We start from the raw sequence: 11,125 nt of genomic DNA on the forward strand, positions 1-11,125 counted from the left end.
ACACCCAAAAGCTAAACAAAAAATTAACAAAAAAATAACAAAAACAATACCTCAGGACCCTGTCTTCGCTCCCGCTGTTGCGGAGGCCCCCCGGGTCCGGGTGTTCGCCCGCCCGCCTGGCATGCGGGGGCGCCCCGGAACGAGAGCTCTGTGTGGGTGGGCTTTCAGGTGAGGACGGACGCCGCGGCCGCGGGAGGGCTGCGGGCCTGCGGGCGCGGCCGGGACCTTCTGGGGTTTCGGGGACCTGAGGGGCGCTTCGGCGGGGGAAAATGAGGCAGCGGGTCCCCGCCGGCTTGGCACGCATGGCCGGACGCTAGCGGGGAGACCCCGGCGGTCCCCTACGCCGTTGGCGTTTGCAGGTGGCCGGCGCTTGCGCGGCGCCAGGTCCCCGGGGGCGCTGACTCCTCCGGGTCCCGCACCCGCCCGGGGCGATCGATGGCCCGTGGGGTTTTGCCTGCAGGAGCACCCTCTCTGCTGGGCTGGGTGCTTTTTAAAAATTTATTTCGAGAGCTTCTGTCATACGTGTCCATGCAACCCTGGCCTCCTGAGGCAGGAGACAAAGCATCAGACTGACAGCGTTTCCACCAGCAGCTTGGGGATGTCTCTGCAAATGGGAGCCCCCTTAAGCATCCCTGCGAAGTGGATAATGGCACAAGCGTGTGCGTGTAGGAGACACATCTGGCCTTTAAGGCATTGGAATGGGAACTATTTTTAAGATAAAAATCCCCGGGGGGGGGGGGGAGGAGGTAGGTCCGCAGAAGGAAGGAAACCCTTCAGCAAGTGGAAGGGTTTAACATGCGCGACTGAGTGAGACATCCCAAGGTTAGGTAGGGTGGATGCAGAATGACATTAGACATGCCTGGGTGCGAGTTTGGAAACACTGGATGCCTCAGAACTGCATTTTGGTCAATGACAGACACACGAGTGTTGAATGTAATTTAGACCGTTTTGATACGTGTCAAGAAGCAGAGCCCTGACAGTTGCTCATGGAAAATTGCAACATCATCCCTGAAATATTAATGAAGCATTCATGGTGGAGTAAGTGCGTTGCTTACACAGCTCGGATAGACTGCTACTGTGAATTCACTTCTCTTTATGGGTACTTTCAGGATCATAAAAATAACCTGTTTTCTGAGAAATTATACTTTAAAAATCCTCCCCTCTTGTGGTCTTTCTGGAAAGCCATTTTGCAAACCCTATCATGTCCGCATTTCTAAGTTATTTTAGTGACAAATCTTGGTTAGGCATAGAAATGGTAGTTTTATATATACTTTGTATCTTTCAGCAACTTAAAGACTAAAATGAATTTTAAAGATCTTTTTACATGCCCTTTACAAGACCAGGAAATGACCACCCATGGAAGTGACAGTTTTATGACTTAGAATCACCTGTTATAAAGCTTTTGAAGTTTGAATTTGGCCTTCGTGGTTATTCGACACCTACTTATCCAATTGTTGGATTAGTTTGTTTCTCGTATTTACTGCTACTATGTCTCTTTTGGTCTTTTAATACTTACTGGTGATGGTACCCTGGCAGAGGAAGGGAAAGGGAAAGATAATTTTGTTAGTTAGCTGATCTGGTCAAGCAACATGACGAAGGAGCATAAAATAAGTAATGGAAACACAAAATTTGGCTGGGAGAGAAGCCATTGTTACAGACTTAAGATTTTTATCTGTGAATTCTCTAGAACCATCATAGGGCCATGTATTTATTGGCCATCCTATTAAATCGGATGCTGCTTTGCAGTGGAGGTGAGCAGAGCCATGGGTCACCCTAAAGTGGTTTTGACATGCATAATAGCATTTTGCAAGTGAATAAACGTGGTTCTGATTGTTGTTAAAGGCTTTATAAAACATTAGCAATTTCGTAAGCCACATTGTGAAGATTTGTGGGGTTTTTTTCTTCATTAAATACATTGAATAGATCCACTCTCTAAACTTATTTTGCATAGAATCGAAATAGCTTATATAGCACTTTGGTATTAATAAAGTGCTTGGCCATATATTTTTATTTACAACAAATATTTATTCAGCATATATTCCCATCTCTATTATCCAGACTTCTGAGCTAAAAATAGCAATAATTGTTGGACACATTCCATGTTCTAGAATCAGTGCTGTGTGTTCCGATGTTTTATATCCTGTGAAATCTCATTTATTCCTCATAATAATCTTTGACTTAGGTCCAGACCTGTTATTATTATAGCCATTTTACAGATGAGACACAGAAAGATTAAGTAACCTGAGAGCAAGTGGCAGAACAAGAGTTCCAACCCAGACAGCTTGACTCTATCTGGCCCGAATGGTTAACCATTAAGCCTACAGAGGTGAGAGGCAAAGACATGCTTTGCAAAGCTTTACTTAGCATAAGGTCAGTTGCCTCTTCCTGGTTCTGTACTAGTTCAACTACAAATGAATGGCTCTGACAGGTTATGCATACCTAGATGCTGCTAGAAAAGATAGAGATCAGAAAGAGAGGACCTGAACTTAAGGCTAAAATATTTCCTCCAAGTCTTTAATCTTTCCAGTGTCCTCCTAGCCTACCTCCGGTTTGTGATAAGCTTCACCAGCAGGGTAAATAAATCAACAAATAGACACACACCAGCAGGGCATTTAACTTGCTTTCCCCCTTCAATGTATAATGTAATAACAGGTAATAAATAGAGTTGACTCTACCTGTGTAAGTAAACAAAAATGTCCTAGAGATTCTTGTGTTTTATTAGATGTAGAGACTTACCAGTATGCCAAAGCGAATGACTCTATTTTAGGTTTCTCAAAATAAGCGCATGGGTCATATAAAGCTTTGGGGAACAGAAGTTGAACAGAAAGTTTCTCATTTAGGGAGAACATTTTAAATTCAATTTCTGAAAATGCCTTTTGACAGTATATCTGAGGTGTTCTGCAAGGTATCTTTCATTGTGGTAGATATGGATTCAGGTGACAGCCGCACCCCATGTTGCTGATGAGCCCTTGACGTATGATTAATGTTACTGAGGAACTAAATTCTAAAAGTTGGTCCTTGATTTAGTTTTTGGAAACATTTTATCTATGCTTGGAACAACTTGGTATGTGGATCTACTTTTTGACTGTCAAGTTGATGAAATCTAAAAACTGATGTAGTATTTCTGATGAATAGTTAGTGTGCTAATTGACATGAATGTAAGTGTAATATATGCATTGGATTGCAAAGACTTATGAAAAAGTATGAAAAGAATGTAAATATATCAATAATCTTTGTATTGATTACATATTAGAATGAAATACTTTAATATATGGAGTTAAATAAAATGTTATTAAGGCCGACTGGTGTTGCTCAGTTGGTTGAACGTCAGCCCATGAACCAGGAGGTCATGGGTAGGGCACATGCCTGGATTTTGGGCTTGATCCCCAGTAGGGGGCATGCAGGAGGCAGCTGATTGATGTTTCTCTCTCATAGATGTTTCTATCTTTCTGTCCCTCTCCCTTCCTCTCTCTAAACTCAATAAAATATATTTTGAAAAATATTGTTAAAATTAATTTCATCTTTTTAATTTTCCTTTTTAAAAATGTGGCTACCAGAAATTTTAAAATCAAATGTAGTGTTGTTCACATTATATTTCTATTGGATAGTGCTGCTCTATAATTTAAACAAGGTGAATAAATATAGAATAAAACTGTTCAAGCCATACTATCATAGACTAAGATCAAGAAAATACCCAAATATTAGGTGCCTGTTTTTAGAGTGGACACACACACACACACACACACACACACACACACAGGATTTGATTTCTTAGCAGCATTTTTTTCCTCCCAGTGCAGAAAAGTTAGTGTAGAAAGTTACTAACTATGGGCTCCATATGGTAGCTGATTCTAAATCTAAGACATCATGGGATGGCGTGTCCTTGTCCTTCCCCTGTTGTAATGCTAACATAACATTTGAAACTTTTTCCTTTACAAGAACTTTAGCTTGCAAAAGATATCAAGAGCTGAATGAAAATGGAGACACAGAACCATCATGTTTTCACATCATTGTTAATAGACAATATGTCAGTGATTTTCAACTAGTGTGCTGCAAGAATTGTTAAAACATGCAATTCCTATTTAGTCAGGGGCACTGACCTCTTTTCCCTTAAGTTGTCAAATTAAAAAATGACAACAGCCAACACAAGCCATCCAATGTGAATGAATAAAAATTATACCTGTTGTTTTTTCTTGTCAGATTGGCAAAACATATATTTTTTGTTGTGCTGCAGAATTGTAGTAATCACTACATGTGCCATGAGATGAAAAAGGTTGAAAATCGTTGGCCTGTGTGCTTGTGAGCTAAAATTTCTTTGCTTGGCTTTTGCAGAGAACAGTACATACCCTTGACAGTGAGTTTGGATGTTGTCTAATTTACTGTGTTTCACCTTACTGAAGCACTTTTTAAGAAGTAGCATTGCTCAGCAGGCTTGAGGGCTCATTGGACAGTCAAAGCTTTGTTACTAGGCCTGTCGCTGGCACTGATTTGCAAAGTGAACTCCCTGAACTCTTCTCTTTCCTCATGCTGAGGTGGCCATGTAATAGCATTAAGGGTTGTACAAACTTTCCATATTCAGTCTATTAAATATGTGATTTTTGTTGTTGTTAGTCATACTGTTGACACAAATGGTGCCTCCCTATTGACAGGAAGGCACTATTTTACCATTTCAATCTTGACTTTTCCAACAATATGTTTGCTCTGGGTGCTCTGGTTATTAATAGGAAACATTTAGGCTTTTGTGGTCTCTTTGTTTCATCCTGGTTATAATATAAATGTATTATATTTTATTTAATCTACATAAAGACCCTATGAGGTAGGCTGGACAGATGAATAAAATATTATACAGATGAATAAAATGAGTCTCAGGCACACTGGCGACCTCTTCAAGATTTCTCAGCCACTGTGTACGAGAACTGGCACTCAAACTCAGGTTTCTGATATCTATTTCTGTATTCCTAAACATATTTCCACATGTTTTCGAGACATTTCACATACTAATTTCAATGTAATATTAGAAATATTTACTTTATAGAAATAGATGGTTATCTGGTGTTTGGTCATTTGTTTATTCCTTCCTTAACGCAACAAATATTTATAAAGTGCCTACTATGTGTTGGATGTTGGATACACACACATTACAGCATGATGCCTGCCTGATGGAGCTTAGACCTAGCAATATGAAGCTTTTCAAATGCACAGACTATGTTGGAACTAACAAAATATAGTCAGCAGCACCAACTAGACATGAACAACAATTGTTGCAGTTTAGTTTTTATTTCTCCCTTATTTTTTCAATAGTGTATATTAGTTCATACATTTCTCAAGAACAGTGCGTTAAGAATGAAAGGCTGTCCTGCTTCCAAACATATTTCACATAAAAATTGAACTCCAAAGCTTATGCATTAGGATTTTATTTATATCATGTCCCACTTGATATAACATACATGCCCTACTTGTATTTATTTATTTTTGGATGAGGAAGTAAGGAAAGAGAGGAGTAAAAACTAGCGGATGATGTGAGCTGAAAAACAATGAAATTATTTTATTTACCAAATGAGTTGATACATTTTCTTCAGGTGTATTAAGTTTATGGAGTATGATAGACCTGTTTGTTTTGAACTCCGTAGAAGTTCAGATTTCATGTCTAATTATCACTACCCCTTGAGCTCTTACATCTTTCCTGCTAATTGGTTAATATTTTAATGCATAATTATGGGGTAGTGAATGATGCACTAGAAATTCCAGTTTAGTGAAGCCATGAAAGCAGAAATTATCTTGGCAGTTAATTCCATAATCTGCCCAATCTTCCAATTCACATCAATTTCTCCTCAAAGAAGGGGACTTGGAATTTTCATTATTATGGATGTTTTCCCCCAAGACAAGTTACAACTCACCTGTGAGACTCTGACTTATAAGTGGTTGTTTTCTGTCAACATTAGACATGACCTTTATCTGAGTTTTAGATCAGGAAGAAAAAACACAACAATGAAAACGCATGCCCAATAATAGAAAGTATTTGTATACAGTATATCATTAGAATAATTTTACACAAAATAAAACAAATGTTTACTATTTTCAATGCTTGTCTCTGGGAATCGGATTTGTGAATTCTTTGTTTCAACAAGGTTTCCCGATGGATTAACTATTTAATCTTCTCAGAGTGTTAAAATAGTTTTCCTCTGGCTCAGGCTTTATTTGAAGCAAATGACAGCTAAGCCAAAGGGGCAATTTTCATGATATCTCACAATTATTATGAAGTCTTTCTGAATGTTTAAGAATTATATTTGAGGTTCCTTTGTCCTTCGTTTTTTGAAATTATTAGGCATTTAATATATAGAACATAATTTTTAGGACTTCTATAATTATTGACAAAATTGATTTTAAAACTTGGAGGGGACCTTGATGGAGCCAGCTGGTTGAAACTTTTTTTTTTTTTTTTAAAGACAGTTGAGGCAATGTCGGCCCAGACAAGTTGAGAGAATTGCTTGAGGACCCACAACTAGCAGCTCAAGTCTTCTTTGTGCTGTGGATTTTGCTGGCAGACATCCCAGAAATAGAATAAACTTAAAAAACTGCAGTTTTAATCCCTTCAGCCCTCCCTATAAAAGTTTAATTTGACATTTAGGTGAGTTCTCCCATCTCAGTGCCCATTATTTTGGCTTCTAGAAACTAGACCCAGTGATTCTAGTGAGCGGAGGACCCTGGAGTAGATATCCAACTTTATATTCCTGGTATATTCAAATGTGAAGAAATTGCCAAAACTGAGTAATAAAAATAATAGACAGTTTTCAACATTGGCATGTAACACATGGATGCTCTAACAGCAGCTACAAAAGGACAATGTGGGAGCAGTCTAATTTTGAAATAATGATAAACATGTTCTGGTAAGTAGCAGGCTTTTGTAAATGCTCGGCCTGGAATGTGTGGCCTCTCCTCCTCCCCTCACCTCGATTCTTACAACTTTCCCTCTACTCCTATCCTTGAGGATTATACCACATTGCAGCGAAAATGGCAGCCTCTCTACAAAGGAGGTGGCTGGAGGGTGGGGGTTGAGGTAGAGGTCAAATGGGGTGAGGTGAGTTGTATTTATTGGGATCTGGAATTGGAGATGGAGGTAGAAATCTGAGTGGTTTAAAAAGACCCCTTTTGAGTATAACTTTACTAGATAGGTGGTTCTAAACTTCTAAATAATATATCAGCCCTTCCCATCCTTACTTTATTTTATTTATTTATTTTTAAAATATATTTTATTGATTTTTTTGCAGAGAGGAAGGGAGAGGGATAGAGAGTTAGAAACATCGATGAGAGAGAAACATCGATCAGCTGCCTCCTGCACACTCCCTACTGGGGATGTGCCTGCAACTGAGGTACATGCCCTTAATCGGAATTCTAACCCGGGACCCTTCAGTCCGGAGGCCAATGCTCTATCCACTGAGCCAAACCGGTTAGGGCCCCATCCTTATTTTAAAAGAAAATAAAGAATACAACACAATTTGACCATAATGGAGACCCATCATCCAAAAAATATCCTAAATCTCACCACTTCACAAAGTCTTTCTAGACTGCTCCCATGCAGGGACATTTCTGCTTTTTGATGTGATTAGTCTTCTTTGTATGATTCTTCTTCCACTCTCTCTAAAATCCCAATGGGAGGGGTACACACAATGTAGTGATTTTCACTGTTTGGCTTAAAATGTTCCCCAAACTCAGAGAACATTTAATGCTTTTTTTTGGTTGTTGTTCATTGTAGAAGATGCTAACAGTATTGACAGCATTATTACAATAGAATATTTGAAGGGCATTGGGGTTATTGAATCGAAACAAGCTGATATCTACAAATCTAGTTTGGAATGGCGGTCATTCAGGATTTAATCCCAGGATCATTTAATTTGTGTAACTGTCCTCCATGTGCTTCTTCAGTAAGAGCAAGAAAGAAAGAAAAAATCACACTTGGTTGTGGAGAGGTGGGCAGCATGTGCCCAGGGACTGAACCAAGGTCAGCTCAAGGTTTATTCCCTACTCTTTGGATCTCTTAGTGTATAGTTAACATTTTAGTTTTTGAAATTATTCTCAACTTTGGGAAGCTGTGTCTGTCCCTTAGGCACGACAATATCAGTTCTCTAAATATGATAAATTATATATTTTTTCAGAGTAGATATTCACATTCTTTGACACAGCTGCACAGTCAGTTTGGAGTTCTAATGAAGAGACTTTTCTTTCAGCAAGCAGGAACAAGAACCCTTGGAGAGGGTCAAGCTGTAGTTATTCATTGCGATGCGGTATGTTGATCACATGGTGTACTAATGAGGCACAGGGCATTTCTACCCTCAACTGTATTCTAATTTTATTTGTTTTTTTTAGACAATTTTTTTTTGTTTATTACATAATTGTTGAATGTCCACTGTGCCCTGGAATCACAGAAGTTGGAGGCATTAAAGCAATTGGAGGTGTATGATTGAATGAACATTGGATGGTTAAAAAACTTTTTTGGTCTGGACTCTTACCAATGATAAACTTTGAGTAGGAGTTATCCACTTAACCTCAGTGGACTTTGGAAAGGATTAAAAGAAATAACCACGTGAAAGCATTTGGAAAAACAGTTTTTACACAAACATAGGCAGTAATATTATTAGAGATGAGTTTGAGATAACCAGCAACGGGCATGTTGGTTATATTCCAAACTCTAGCAATTGGATTAGTCATTCTCTAATATGTAACCCATAACTTGAATTTGCAAAGTGCTTGTAGCTGTTTGTATTTTTTTTGTTTTTGAGTGTCTATTACTTGCATCACTATGAATGAAACAAAAATGTGTATAAATACTTTAAAAAAACCTTACCTTTTCTAGTCTCCTCTGCTTTTTTTTCAATATGTAAATCACATGCCTTGTTGCTCTATCTTACCAAATTCCTTCATTTATAATTTAGTAAAATCCACTATTTTTATTCCTACCTTTCTCTTTCCACAAAGACTTTCAGTTGTTATGGTTTTTAGTGTTTAGTAAAGTTACTACCTTATACTTTGTGAGATTAACAATAGGATTGAGTTATATTTCCCACTAGTGGCTTAACCTGTTGTAAGAGAAAGGTGATTAAATTGGTTAATAAAAATGTGAATTTTCCTTCTGAATTGGCTTGCACCAGATTTTTGAAAATGTTGCTAATGCTTTCCTTGCTTCCTCTCATCAAGTGTGGCAATAATACACTAAACCAGGCTATAGATTAAAGAGAGCTGCAAGGAGTAAACTGAGTAAAAATACTAGAAATAATAGTAACATTGGATTGAAAAATAAATTTACATTTTTTATAAACACTGTTTTCTAGCACCTGGAGCTAATGGGGCAATGTGCCTGTAGTATTCATTGGTGGCGCTAAGGGAAGACTTAGCTGAAAGCATTTTAAAAGAAGATTGATACTTAGAAGCAGGAAATAGATCTTTCAAGCCTGATTTCAAAATCAGATTTTAATTTCATTTTATTTTTATTTGATTTATTTTCTACTATTGAAATAATGTAATCAGATTAGTAAAAGTACCCAGGAAAAGATGAGAAAAATATCATAGTTCATCACCTTGATATAATTACTATATATCTGTTTTAATGCATATCTACATTTTTTAAATTGTTATAATATGGATACACTTTTATAGCCTGATATTTACAGTTTAGAGCAGGCATATCAAACTCGTAGCCAGCGGACCGCATGCTGCATGCAGCCCATCAGATGTGAGTTTGACATGCTTGCTTTAGAGTATAGTGTATGAACTTTTCTATGTCTTTATGTTAAAGAAGGGCATTTTTGAATAACATGTTAAATATACATTATCTGCTTTACTTGAATAATTCAATTCAATATATATTAAATTCCATATATCAAACGAATTTAATTGACAAGCCTTTATTGTCTAATAAGGACATTAATGTCATTTTTCTAAGAGTTGTGCTGTGTCCTATAATTCTTGGTAATGTTTTCATTTCCACTGATGAGCACAGACTCTACAAATGACTATTTCCTGGAATTGAAGTCTCTAAATAAGAGCTTTTTTGCTTTCAGCAAGCTGGAACAAGAAACCTTGGGAAAGAGTCAAGCGTAGTTATTCATTATGATGTGGTGTGTATTGATCAGAAGGGGGATGAGAGTACCATTCACCAGAACATATGATTAAATGTTTCAGCATCTTCAGTACCATAACATTAAGCTATATATGTAGCAAGATATAATGTGTTAAGAGAATACACACATTTGCTCAGCACAGTAGTCTTATGCTACTGATGGTAAACCAAACACAGGTTCATAACCATGCCATGTTCCTTGAAAATCAGTGCATTTCTGCCCTAACCGGTTTGGCTCAGTGGATAGAGTGTCAGCCTGAGGACTCAAGCGTCCCAGGTTCGATTCCGGTCAAGGGCATGTACCTTGGTTGTGGGCACATCCCCAGTAGGGAGTGTGCAGGAGGCAGCTGATCGATGTTTCTCTCTCATCGATGTTTCTAACTCTCTATCCCTCTCCCTTCCTCTCTATAAAAAAAATCAATAAAATCTATTTTTTTAAAAAGAAAATCAGTGCATTTCTAAGGCATTTATTTGTGTTCACCTCAGTTCAACACAAAATATTTTTGTTTGAGTGGCCTATTGGCCACCCAGTCTGCATCTGTTCTGTCCTAAAATGGAAGTTGTCAACTGCTGATTGATTAAACATGAGAGTACAGATTTCATTCCTAATTATTTGACCTCCCATTTAAGGTTCCTTAATCCAAATGTGACATCTGTGACATTTTCAGATCTCCGTTTAGGCAATACAATATGATGTTTTTGAATTTTAGTTGGCCAACTTGGCCTTAAATTGACAACACATCTCTCTGTCCTTGATTATGTTCTTATCTGTTTTGTTTCATAAGTGTAACTGGACCTTGCGTTACCCTTGTAGCAGATTTGGTTCTTGTTTTTGAGTATAGGGTTTCTTTAGTTATCTTTGATTCTGAATTTTGTATTAACTTGGTATCACTCGACATAACTTTTCATTTCTCTTGTTCAAGTGTTCTATGACTGCAGTTCTCAACATAGAGTAACCCAGACTTGATGATTTCACAAATTTAAATTTGAGCATGTTTTGACATCAATTGT

General features: G+C 37.8%; 1 long non-coding RNA gene across 1 annotated transcript; it reads left to right on the plus strand.

Moving 5' to 3' along the window:
* Positions 1–7,371: 7,371 nt before the first annotated feature.
* On the plus strand, positions 7,372–8,841 carry LOC106696801. The gene is made up of 2 exons (XR_002828719.1): positions 7,372–8,282; positions 8,365–8,841. It is a non-coding gene; the product is annotated as an uncharacterized LOC106696801 (long non-coding RNA).
* Positions 8,842–11,125: the final 2,284 nt, after the last annotated feature.

The sequence above is a fragment of the Myotis lucifugus genome, unplaced genomic scaffold (genome assembly GCF_000147115.1).
Source record: "Myotis lucifugus unplaced genomic scaffold, Myoluc2.0 scaffold_30, whole genome shotgun sequence".
Classification (NCBI taxonomy): Eukaryota; Metazoa; Chordata; class Mammalia; order Chiroptera; family Vespertilionidae; genus Myotis; species Myotis lucifugus.